Below are 13,281 nucleotides of genomic sequence, written 5' to 3'. Positions count from 1 at the left end.
TTTTTCTTTTCTTTTTTTTTTCTTATTATTAATTACAGCAGCATTTGCAATTAAAATATTCAACAGAAAAGGCCTTTCATGGTTTAAAACTACAGGCAAACGCCTAATGTATTAGAGATGTTTCTCCAAATAAACCGTCCCTTGAGTTCTGACTTTATAGTCCAATCAACGATGCCTTTATCACAGTGAGCCCTGTGCCAGCATTGGCAGTAATTCGCTCATGTCTGATGCAGTCTACAGAATTAGGCTCCCGCTTCATGTCGCTCCAACATATTTGAATGGAAGCTGTGATTGATAGAGACTGAGAACAGGAGAGGGAGAGAGAGATAGGGGGGTGGAAGGAAGAGAGAGGGGGTGGGGGAGGAGGGGTAGGTGTTTAAGCCTATCCGGAGGAAGAAGCAGCTGGCCAAGAAGCCTCAGCAATTACACTTGCCAAAGCGGTTTCATTTGGCCAACAGGCTTCGCTTTCAATATTCACGATCCTAAATGCGAACTCACCTATTTCGCTAACGGGTTTCGAGCATCTGTCGCTCGGCGTGTTGGGATTGGGAATTTCTTTAACTTCTGAGCGCCAGGCAGCAGTTTTTCCTGTTGTACCGGCGTTTTCAGCGCATCCACGCAGCGGATTTACAAAGCCACATTGCGCGGAGCCCGAGATAAGATTCAGCACCACGGACAGAGACTGAACACCCAGGGGATCCTGGACTGCGACCCACCGACAACTGGAGGTGAGAGCAAAGTTAAAAAAGCAGCTTTCCTCGTCTCGCTATAGCTAAGGTATTTTGGGTGGGATTCTAAAAAGATATGGCACGCATTAAATAAGCATGGCTTTTTATAAAGGTTAAAATTTATGTATAACAAGTCCAGTTTTATTCAAGTTCAACGTCTCAGCATTTAAAATTTACGCAGCTCTTTCATTTTAATCTATTTTCATTCTGACTCCTCTAGTCGCTTTTCATATGCAAAAAAAAATAATTGTCTGGAAGGTTTATGAGATGATAAACGCAAGACGCGAAGCAGTAACCAAAAATAATTTGGAAAATGGTAACAGTACCAGTGTTTTTTAAAATTATTTTTGTATTGATAAACGGCAAGCTTCCCTTTGCTCTCGTCAGCTTTATTTAAAGCAGCTGGCTGAGAGGCAGCGCGTGCCCAAGCAGCAGCGGCTCGTGCCTAAGGTCCGCGCGCGGGAAAGAGAAGGGGAAAAAAATCACCCCATCCACCCCCAGCACGCGCACATGCACACCGTTTATAATCCATATGACCCCCGTGGATCTCACGTCACCATATTTCAGATTGACTGTTTGATAATGACGCTAACCCCGTTCACCCAGCACATTTAATTCCAACTATTGAGTTGAAGAGGTTCAATTTCTTGCACACATGAGCTCTCATATCACCTAAACCATGCCCTTAAATACGAAAAATGAGGGTTAATATTCAGGTGACAGTGCTTTAACACGCATTCGATAGATATGAGGCTATATGATCAAAGATGTAGTGTAGGAATTATTGATATTTTATGGCAGTATCATTTATTTTTGCCAAGAAAAAGATTTAGTGTTCCATTCATTCTAAACGTTTCTCTCTGAGTCTTTTTTCAAGCACAGGCCGGTGGTGAGAACTTCATTGTATAATAGGTTCTAAGTATAACCATATTTGCACAAAGGTAATAAAATATAAAATATATCATGATATTTTAACATAAAATAAAATGGTATCAATTCCTGAAAAAAAGATTTCTTCTTATTAATCCTGTAAATGCATCTGTTTCTTGATTGACTCTGACTGATGATGTTCCACTCAGATGCTTATAAATGCTTTAGAATTAATTTGTTAAATGCAGGAACGTGTGGAGAGATTTTCAATCTGTAAATGACACCTGCTTTATTTTTGATGAAGGTGAACATTTCAGATAAAGATTAAAAGTATTGCTATGCTTGGGGGAAGTCAAGGTGAAATCAGGTGGACTTTAATTGACGTTTTCATTGCTTTCTTTTTTTGTTTGTTTTCTTACCAAAAATACCAACTGACTTTAACTCCACTGTATTACTTTTGAATAAAACTGAATCATATTGAATTGGTTTGAATCGGTCTGTATAATTTGTATTGGTTTGATTGGAAATTAGTTATGAACTGTGTATTTTCATCACGTATTGTCTTGCATTTTAATGAGTATTGATGCTATGTATGGAAAACTAACCTGAACTTTGTACTTTGATGGATGAAACTGGAATATTTTTGAATTCCTTCCTCATATTAGTATCAGTATCACCCAGAAAGAGCTGGATCTGTGCTTTCTTCATGGTTAAAGTTTTACTGAAAATTTATAAAACAGTTATTCATAGTGATTTTAATCAATCATTTTATACTGTAATACACTGTAATACAATAGAAACAAAACTAAATGCATTTGTGCTTTTTAAGAGTTGATTTATTAGATTCTTTTAGTTTTCTTAACTTTGAAAAATAACAGAGAACTCAGAGTTGGATACTCATATCAAAATCCTCCCGGCTGTAGTTTTAAACAATCTTTTCGAAATAAGAGTGATTTCTGCCACTCTTTTTTCCAGACCATGACTGTATGGTTTTTCCATGACTAGATACATCTCCAACAGCCTAATTTATATCTCCTGTCCTTGAAACTTATTTGAAGGACTTAAAAGCAAAGATATTATGACAGATATATATATATATATATATATATATATATATATATATATATATATATATATATATATATATATATATATATATATATATATATATATATATTTATATATATATATATATATATTTATATATATATATATATAAACTCTTCCTCACCTCCCCTGGTCTCCCCTTTTTTCCTCCACTCACTGCCCCTAGTGCTCAATGACCACGGGTACCACTGATGCCTTCACCTTACATATTTCCTGGTATTTTTCTAGTTTCTCATGTTCCTTTTTCCTGATGTTGCAGTCACTAGGTATTACTATGTCAACCACCACGGCTTACCTCTGCTTTTTGCCCACCACCACAATGTCCAGTTGGTTTGGCATTACCATTCGGTCCGTCTTTATCTGGAAGTCCCACAGGATCTTGGCTCGATCAATCTCTACCATATTTGGGTGTGTTTTCCACTCTTACCTTGGGGTTTCTAGCCCATACTCTGCACAGATTGTCCTGTACACTATTCTAGCCATTTGGTTATGGTGCTCCAAGTAAGCCAGCATCTTACATCCTGCAGTTCTGCGCTCGATTGTCTCAAGGGCCTTTTTGCACAGTCTGCACATGGGGTCTTGCCTAGTGTGGTAGAGCCTTGCCTAGTGTGGGTCTCTATTAATATTTTATGGCAGTCATTTTTTTGATAGTTTATACTTACCAGAAGATACTGTATAAACATTGTTGTGTGCCATCTGCTGGCTGTACTGTATGTACTTACTCACACATTCATCAATTTGGCAGTGAAATCTTAATGCTCTGCAGCTTTAGTTCCCACTTCAGCAAACACCAAGGTTCATGTTTTATTCTGTCACTTGATCTTGGACTTTTGTTCTCTTTTTGAACTTATGCTTGGTGTTTGATTGGCTCAATTCCATTAATGGTTTACTCCGTACACGCATAACCAATATGGTTATGGACCATTATGATAAATATACACAAAAAAGCTTCTTTTTAAAAAACAAAACAAAAAACAGAGTAATCAGAATAAGCAAGTCGTAGTACACAGATAGGTCTTAAAAAAAGCAACAACAACAAAAAAAAAACAAAAACAAAAACTGTATGTGTTTATACCAGTAACAGATCCACACCTGTAACAGACCCACACCTGTATGGCTCTAAACAAATTGGTCAGGTTGGTTTTCCCCAATAAAAGACATATTATTTTTTACTTGGAACCCACACATATACATAATCAGTCATAAGTTAGGGGCACCATATTTTGATTTCCGAAAATGAGGACACTTTGCCAGCATCGAGTCTGGTTCAGACAGTCTTCTCAAAGATTACAGAACATGCTTTTTTTTTGTACCTAAATGGTGCAACATTTTTTTCTGTATAAAAACAAAATCTGAAACAAATAGTGACAAAACTATAGCTCTCTTTTAGATACATAAAATCAAATAATGTTCTCAATATGACCCCTTCTGTGAGAAAACGTATTAGAAAATACAGCTTCAACAAATTACCTCGTTACAGCATCCTCTGTTTTCCAGGTCTAACTAAGTACTCATTCAACTTTGCAGAGGAACTCTCACCCTAAACAGCTTTTTTATGTTTTTCATTGTCCATGTGAGTTTTGAGATCTGCAGCACCTTTATTAGACACTGAAACATGTGTGACAGTTTTTCACATGGTGCACTTAGCTTCCCACTTGACGCGACCAGACGGTACATGCTAATTTTTCTGGATGTCCAGATGACCAAATGTAAAAAGTGAACATGTCTGGGCAAAAGAGGACATTTGGTCACCCTATCATAAGTAGAGCAGTAGGACAGCTGTCACAGGTTAACAAAAGCTGTCAAATTTAGGGGATTTATTAAATTTGTAAATCTGTAATCCCAGCAGAGCATTAGCTGTTGCTTGGATTAACCATGTGACCTTTGGGTTGGTTCTTAAAATTGAGATGGCCACCCACCATCCTTATTTATATTTCTCTTTGCTTTCTTTAATACGGCTTAATGAACTGTCATGCCCCAGCTTATTAAAAGAATTTACAAATAATATGTATTTAAAAGTAAAAACATGTCAACCGGGCTTGGAATTAAAAAATGACCCCCCAAGTGGCTTTCCCACAGACACTCTAACAGGGTCTTTAGGGAAACACACACAGGCATACATTTATCCAGGCCATGTTAAGCCACTGTGATGAGAGCCACAGTTTGATTTTAATGATGTTCATTAAGATTTTGATTACACTTAATATTGGATAACTCTCGGCACTGTGTTAAGCGTGTCTGATATTCTGGCTCAGACTGTGAGTGACAAGAATTAAGTGGAGGGAGGCAAAGACTGGGAATCATATCAATGATGTTGCCCTCATACTCTGGTGTCCTTGAAAGAAAGAAATCACATACAGGTATTTCAGTTTTTCTATTCTCCTGGATATTGAGCCCTGTGCACCCCCTATAAAACCACTGCTCTGTATTACTAGAGTGTTTAAATAATTGTAAAATAATCCTTCATGCTCATTTTATTGTCTGATAAACAGAGTGAATTTTAATCTGATCAGTGGCTCTGCAAAGGGCAGGACCTACAACTGCTTGTTACCTTTATGTAAACCGTCTTTGTCTTGTTAGAAAATGAAACGGTCAGGGTTGGTTTGAGAGCTCATGACAGGCTCAGCTCAGGGCATTTTACAGTATCTCACGTCATCTTTTAGCCAGTTTAACAGTCATTTGCCACCCAGCAGGGTACCTCTTCAGTGTCTCAATGCGTGCCTCATTGAGAAACATGGCACAGCGAGCAGCCTTAGGGTCAGCACTTACCAGCCGGCATTGGTATCCAGGACACAGCGGGCTGATGGGCTTTCGCTTCAGATATTTTTGCATTACACAAATTGCAAGCCAGGTTGCTTTCCATGAGTATGCACTTTACATGCTCTTTGCACGGTGGATCGTGTTCCTGCATGCCTGGAATTTCGTTTATGGGTCTCTTAAAATTTTTCGTCCTTTGCTAGAAATGCAATTAAATTCAATATTGCTATAAATACATGACTGCTTGGTTTGAACACAGAGAGAGGGAGAGAGAGAGTAGGCAGTGGTGGTGAATGCTCACTTACACCCCCTCCTCTCCCTTTTTTTTCACAATCATCCCAGGCCAATGAAAATCCTCCGCCTTTCATCCTCACCCCAGCGCACAGTGAGTTGTGGTCAATTTGACTGATCAACACAAGGCACTCTGGTAGGCAATGGCTGTCACAGGGGATATTAGGCTGTGGTGAGCTGCATTAATAAATAAGAAAATCTGCATTTCTGAAACAGCCAGTGTCATTATTCTCTGTGGTTCTATAGCTCCCTTTGGTATAGTTATAAACTAGAGCAGTGAGAGTGGTAGCTCTTGGGCTACAGCATGCTATCCTAAGCTACATGTAACTGTGCTGCTGTTTGCATCTTATTCAGCTCACCCTATCAGTTTTCAGAGGCTGGCTCCCTCTTTAAACTTACTGTGCTCCGGAGGGCTACAATATCACTGACATAATGGGATCTCCACCAATCAATAGCCAAATGGCGGAGTGAATCGATAGCCACTGTGCTGAACGACAACAGAACCTAGGTAGGAGCAAACCGTAGCTGTTGCATGCATATTACAAAGCCTTTCAAAAATATTCATTACCCAGGTTCTCAAATTTTGATACATTAAAAAACAAACATCAATACTGTTGTTTGGGCTTTTATGTGATACAGCAACACCAACTGGTGCACCATTGCAGAGTGGGAGAAAATGACAAAAGGTTCTTAAAGTGTTTTACGCATTAAATTCTAAAAAAGGAGTGTGAATGTATTGAGTCCCCCATGTTCTGATTTTCATAGGTCTGGAGCAACCAATAGGTTTTGAAAATCATTTATAAAAAAGACCACCTTTGTTTGGTTCTGCATTCCTCAAATATGACCTACGCAGAATAGTTGAAGAATTTTTTAAGAAACCATAAGACAAACAGCTTATCAATAGGGATATATATATATATATATATATATAATATATATATATATATTATTATTATTATTATTATATATGGCGCACAGTGAACATGTGTTTTAATAAAATAAAAACCAAAGTTGCACTTTTTGGCGTGAATGCAAAAATGGTAGTGATTAACCTGGACACCACCATGACCCTACCCACCCTTACCTTCCTCATGCTAAAAGGTGGTGGCAGCTTCCCTCTACCTGAACATGTTGCATGTTCAGAGTTGGTGGGAAGTTAGATGGAGCTAAATTCAAGGAAATCTGAGAAGAAAGCTTGTTAATAGCTTCAAAATACTGAAGACAGTAAAAGGGGGTTACAGTTCCGTTCACTGTGCCAGGGACAATGTGTTTTACAGCCTGTAGACCACTTCCATCCATTTAGATATCCTTAAATAAGGTCATGTGAAAATTTCAAATGAAACATGAATAAGATGCTATTTGTATCTGTCAGTCTATACTGGCTTCTTAAGGAAACTAAAAAAGAAACACTTTACTTTGAAAGGGAGTTTTATTTTCAGCAAGCCCCCTCTTATTTTCCTTTAGTGTTAAAAAACTGAGGGCAGATTCTGGACCGACATACTCAAGCACTCTCCTGTAAAAGTGTCAGTCCATGATTTAAAAAAAAGAGGAGGGGGGACTGAGGCGTCTCCATGCCCCCAACTTCAGACTTCTGGACTCTCATCCGGGTTCAACTTGGGAATGACTCGCCACCGGTGGAGCCCATGGGCTCGCTGCCACGGCCTGGTATGACCACAGAACTATGGCCTCTAGAGTTTGGCCCCTCAGGAATTGGGCTCCTTTTGGGTTTGGCGCCTCAGGGTTCGGCCTCCAGGTGCTCTCATCTGTCCTTTTCTGGTGAATTTGGCCATCCCTATGTCCTCCCCACTTGTGTCGTAGTGATTTTGGGTGTCTCTGGATAGCTGGGACCAGGATTGCCTCCTTTTTGGCCCTTGGCCTTGTAGTGCAAGCCTGGGGCCAATCACACCAGGTATTAAGCATATTTTTCTTCTGAATAACCTTTTTAAATCCTTTATACAGGATCATGCCCATGCATACATACCACAGGTCTTTTAAGATATACTCTAATAATAAATACTATATAATAATAGATATATTATTGGTTGCCAATTGGCGGCGCTTGGGGAGCAATTAGGGGTTAAGGGTCTTGCTCAGAGACCCAGAGTGCAGGCTGTTTGCATCAAGTGGGGTACTTGCACCCTTCTCGGAGAACAAGTGCACTTCTCTAACTGCTAGGCCAACACTCCCCCATATACTGTATACCACCCTGAATAATACTGTGTAATCATCATAGGTTTTGACTTTGGCATGATGGATATCTAAGAAATACCAGCTGCTCTTGAAGCTATTATTGATGTTTACCTTGGTTGTCTTGTTTTTTGTGTTGTTTCTTGTTACTTTCTCACCCCTTACTTCTTATCCACTCTTTCCTTCTTATCTCCCTTTCCGTTTCTGTGACCATTATATTCGATTTTACTCCCTAAATCATTTTCAGGAGAGCTTCACAAGTACCAAGCAGGACCTTATGGCAACAGTCATAATGATCTGCTTCTGAAAGGAAATCTATTAGGGTTGTCATCTAGATGTGATATCCATCCCCAGAGGTATATTGGCAAAACAGGACACCAAAAAAAAAAAAAGAGAGAGAGAGAGAGGGTGAAGAGAGAAAAAAGGAAGAAAACAATAAAATCAGAGCATAGAGGGTTGTTTTTAGATTAAACATGGACGTACATATTCATTGACAAAAACTAGAGCTGGGTTAACAGCTTCTAAAAAAAGTATTTTGTATGGAAAATACAAATTTGTGTTGTAAAAAACTTCAGATCCCAATTCCTTTCAAAAGTAGTTCTAGTTACTGATCAGGTCTTTATCCGGCTTTTAAATTTTCTTTAAACTTTCTTTCAGCGTGTTTTGTCCTATTCACTTGCATGCAAAATATAAATATATTCATTTCTTTGAGGCCTACATGGTGCAGTTTCTAGCACTGTTGTCTTGCAGCAAGAAGGTCCTGAGTTGTATTCCTTGCCTAGAGCCTTTCTGTATGGAGTTTGCATGCTCACTCTGTGCAGGTCAGGGTTCTCTCTGGGTACTCTGGCTTTTTCTCACAATGCAAAAACATGACTGTTAGGTTAATTTGAATCTCAAATTTGGTGTGTCTGTTTGTATGTCTCTGCCCTACAATGGACTTCAGACCTGTTCGGGTTTTACTCTGCCTTTTCCCCATAGACTGCTGGAGAGGCACCAGCTCACTGGGACTCTGATAAGAGGCAGAAAACGGATGGATGATTTTTATCGCTGCTGTCAGTTATTGGTATGGAAATATTTTTAAAATGCAAAATGTTTGATTTAAAGAGTTTCATTGTCCAAGGGTTTTGGGTGGAAATTTTAAACGTTAATATGATGGGTCAATATTTAATGCTCAGATTAAATTCAATCAAAGTCAATTTTTCCTGTTGCCATAGGAACTTCTCTTTACATTTTGTGTTAGTCTCAGTGTATAGTTACTTTAAAATACACTGAGGTTTGAGAAAACACAGTGCGTAAAAATACACTCCCTAATTATGGATCAAAAATGCCAGCCTTGCTAATGAGCTATGTATTATGGATTGCTGCATGATCTATGCTAATATAAGCACAGCAGTTTTTTTAGAAATAAAAAATAGAAGTATTGGTGCCAGTTTGCCATACTGCTCTCTTGGCTCACTCTAATAATCACCCTTTGCTCAAACACACAGACAACCAAAAAGTAAAGTCAAAACTAAAAGCTTGAATATTAGACAGAATAAACCGTATAAGTAAATACCCATAATTAGCTAGGCTCTTTTTAAAAACCTCTCCTTGACACATTTCTGGAAGAACTGGTGGTTTAAAACAAAGTTAAGCATTAAAGCAGTGTTCACACATTCAATTAAGGGTTTGTTTGCTTTCCTTGAAGAGTAAAAAAAATCCCTGTTTTTTTCCAAGTGTTAATCAGGCTTTTTATCCGTGCCTTGCATAGAGAAGTCCTAGATAAGACAGGACATTTTGTGGCCAACAAGGCAAGCAGCATCTAAGATGAAACAACCTTTTTATCACGTTTGACATTTCAGAACAGAGCCTTTTAAATTATCTGCCTGACTGACATCTGATGTAGGCAGCCTTTAGTACACAAAGAAAAAATCCTAATGGAAAGAATAGAGTTTACAAATCCAGGGGAAATACATCTACAGAGCTTATTTATGGAGCCAAAAATACCTCTGCAAATTACAGATGAGATATTTATTTTTCTGTTTCTACAGCAACTTAACATAAAAAATAAATTTGTATTCTCATTTTAAAAGAAAAATATGAAATACCCATAAATGAAATTAATTGTTATATTTTGGAAGTCCGTGTATCAGATTTCATTCATATGCTTGATGCTTTCCAGATTGTATTTCATTGCAATGACAAACCTTTACTTACACAAGAAGGATTATATCTATGGACCAAAAAAAATAAAAGATAGGAGAAAGTGGAGTGAAAAGATGAAATATTTTATGGTTTGTTTACAAATAATGATCTGAAAAGAGTGGTCTGTTGTGCAATCAGTTCTGGACAATTAGAGACTAAGATTTTTCCCATTCTTTTTACTCAAGCTAAGTCAGAATGGTTGAAAATCGGTTTCAAAATCGCGTCACAGAATAGGATTTAGATCTGGGCTTTCACTTGGCCATTCTTATGTGCAAACATCTTTTGTTGTTAGTCATTCCACTGAGGTGCTAACTTTATTTAACAGTTGTCCAGCTGGGAAGTGAAGCTTCCTCACACTGTTAAAACTTGCCTCATTCTCTGCACAGAACCAAGAAATCTGCTCTTGTTCTCATAGTGGTGGAAGCAACAAAAAATAGTTTTGCCTTTCAGTATCCATACCCCACAAGAAGCTCAGCTGCCTAAGTCCACCCTTCTATAACTAACGTCAGTGAAGATCGATTGAGAATGAGCAATGGAGGGGCATGACGTGAGCTAGCTGAGCACAGGGCAGTAAAGGAAAGTAAAGTAAAGGAGCAGACCGAAATCTGAGCTCACCGTATGCTGTTGCTGTTTGGAAAGACTTCAAACACCTGGAGATTGCATTGCAACAGGGTTGGGACGACCCCACTACAATAATTTATAGAGCAAACGTTGCAAGCAAGCAGAAGTGACTGTTCAACCAAATTTTTTTTTTTTTTTTTTTTTTGAAAGGACACAGACCACAGGAGACTTTGATGAAAGGAAATCGCAAAAAAAGTTAAAAACAAATCATGGGACTTTGTTTTCCAAGTTTGTCGACATTTCTCTTCCCATCCAGAAAGATTTCTTAGTTTAAAATGTCTGGGGTTGCGTTAAGCTCCAGGCTTTTAAAGAGTAGCCCAACAAAAGCCTTGTTATGGCTTAGAAAAATGAAAAGAACGTAACTTATGCTGATGATGCCCGATCATATGACCTTGTAAAACTTTTTGCAAGGTCATATGATGGGGCATCATCACCATGAGTTACATTAATTTATTTAAAACTCTCCCGTGGTGTGCGTCCTTCAAATACAATAATCGGATGTTGCACAATACTCAACAGACCCGCATGAGGGTACATATGTACGTTAATATGTGTATATATTGTATATGTATTTGTATATGTGTTTGTGTATTTTCTTTTTCTTTCAAATATTGGTTGTATTCTTAGTTTTGTTTTTAATGTATATATTTTTTCAGGACCCCAGGAAGAATAGCTGCAGCATAGCTGTAGCTAATGGGGATCCTTTCAATAAAACTAAAAACTAAAACTCAGTTCAAACACCCTAAATTCAAATTCAAGTTCAAACACTAAAATCAGAAACTACAATTAGTTCAAAACTGTAATCTGCCACTTAATCTATAGAGATATAAACATCTGTACATGCAAAATTTCAGCTAGATCAAACAACTGGAAGTGGGTCAGGTGCATTACTTATTGAAAGCCCCTAGTATGCAGGAGGTTTTGCTTCTTCAACCTAAACATAGCGATCTAAAGCCTTTACAATCACAGGTAGAGCAGTTGAACAGCCCACAAGAAAAAACTTCTGCACAGACATGTTGAGAACAAGCAGTGAGACACTACATGATATTGCTGAAAGGGAATAAACCAATTAGTAGGTTGTTGGATTGAGAACAAATATCTTGGTTCATGCAGAGTATATAGCATCCTCTAAAAGCTTTTCTTCTAGGATTGCTCTCTATATATTTTCATCATTGTTAAGAGATTTTTGAAAAGAATGAAAAATTAAATAAAAAAAGGAACATTTATAACCATTTATCATATTCCTCTACTTCAAATTTGTGCAGTACTTTGTTTTGATCACAAAAACATCCAACTAGAGTACACAAAAGGTATAAAAATGTTCAAGTGGTATTATTACCATAGAAATGCTCCATATTTTTGTACTAGCTCAGAAAACCTGCTTCAAAGTGTTGGCAAGGAAATGAAAACAAAAGTATCAACAGAGGTTTTTTCTTTTCTCGGATTCCAGCCGATATGTGTGACATGTTATCAAAAATGTTATTATGTGCAACATTACCAGCTGTTGGTGCTGCACCCCAAAAAATGAGCACAGACAAAAACATAGCACCCACCATTTCACAGCCTCCACTGGACTCACCCACTCCATTCAAATGCACAAACTGTGGTGTTGCCCACACTAAAAACTACTGTAAACATAGTGCAGTTGGGTAGGCATGTAGCAATGAAATATTGGAGCCATTGCAGCGCTTCAGGCATGCAGTTATCGGGGATACAGAAGTGATGTGAAATCAATCTGCTCAAGTGGAGTGGCTTGGTCAGATGTGGAGAGTCTTGTCCTTTTCACACGCATGCCTCAATGCCTGCAGCTCACTGCTCAACCAGTGAATCAAACATACATTTCCTGTCTGATAGTGTGTTCAGGCAATACAATACAAACTACCCCACCTTTCCACCTTGCCTTTCTTCTCCAATCTCTTGTTTATTATTTATATTGTACAGTTTTCTGGTAGCGACGCAGTATAAAGGCCAACAGATCTGTTACATATCTATATCAACCTCATATCTAATTCATGCACTTTATTGTGGCTCTGCAGCTATGCACATGCTCTCGAGGGCATGCTGGCAAAATCTGAGTCCCATACAAAAATGAACAAAGCAAAGTAATGTACTGGAGCTGGAGGCTCTGGAGGATTTAAGTGTCCATAATCATTAATATCCAACATTATCCAATAGGGATGTTTTCCTTTTTGATGATTTTATAAGTCAGACTGTACAACCTGTTTTTACATTTTTATACAGCGTTCTCAATGGTTTCTTCTCCTTGGAGGAGAAGTGGGGACAGAGAGTATGGGTCTCCTTTCACATTTTTCAAAGCTCTCACAGGAAACAGCTTACACCCTGCGCAACCCTGCCTGCTTAAATGCCTGGACTGTCAGCATAACACGGATCCACATTAATCTGTCAGGGAGTGTGTGTGGCTGATACAAATGCATTTGTGCACTTATTCGCTCCCATGCATAGAGAGCAAGTCACAGTGGAGCCCCTACTTTATGTATCTAGACATAAAATTAGCAGCATACCAGGCTAAGTTGTT

At 38.3% G+C, this 13,281-nt stretch overlaps 1 protein-coding gene across 2 annotated transcripts in view; it reads left to right on the top strand.

Moving 5' to 3' along the window:
- The first annotated feature begins 378 nt into the window (after positions 1–378).
- The window catches only part of tmem121ab (transmembrane protein 121Ab), a 92,898-nt gene continuing 79,995 nt past the window's right edge, over positions 379–13,281 (top strand). For both annotated transcript variants that reach the window (XM_038267665.1, XM_038267666.1), the window contains exon 1: positions 379–728. The gene's annotated coding sequence lies outside the window, so the exon portion shown is untranslated. The remainder of the gene's footprint in view (positions 729–13,281) is intronic.

The sequence above is a fragment of the Cyprinodon tularosa genome, unplaced genomic scaffold, assembly GCF_016077235.1.
Source record: "Cyprinodon tularosa strain WSP-4 unplaced genomic scaffold, ASM1607723v1 ctg68, whole genome shotgun sequence".
Classification (NCBI taxonomy): Eukaryota; Metazoa; Chordata; class Actinopteri; order Cyprinodontiformes; family Cyprinodontidae; genus Cyprinodon; species Cyprinodon tularosa.
Note: the sequence above shows the minus strand (reverse complement) of the source record. Positions and strands in the feature narration are given on the sequence as shown.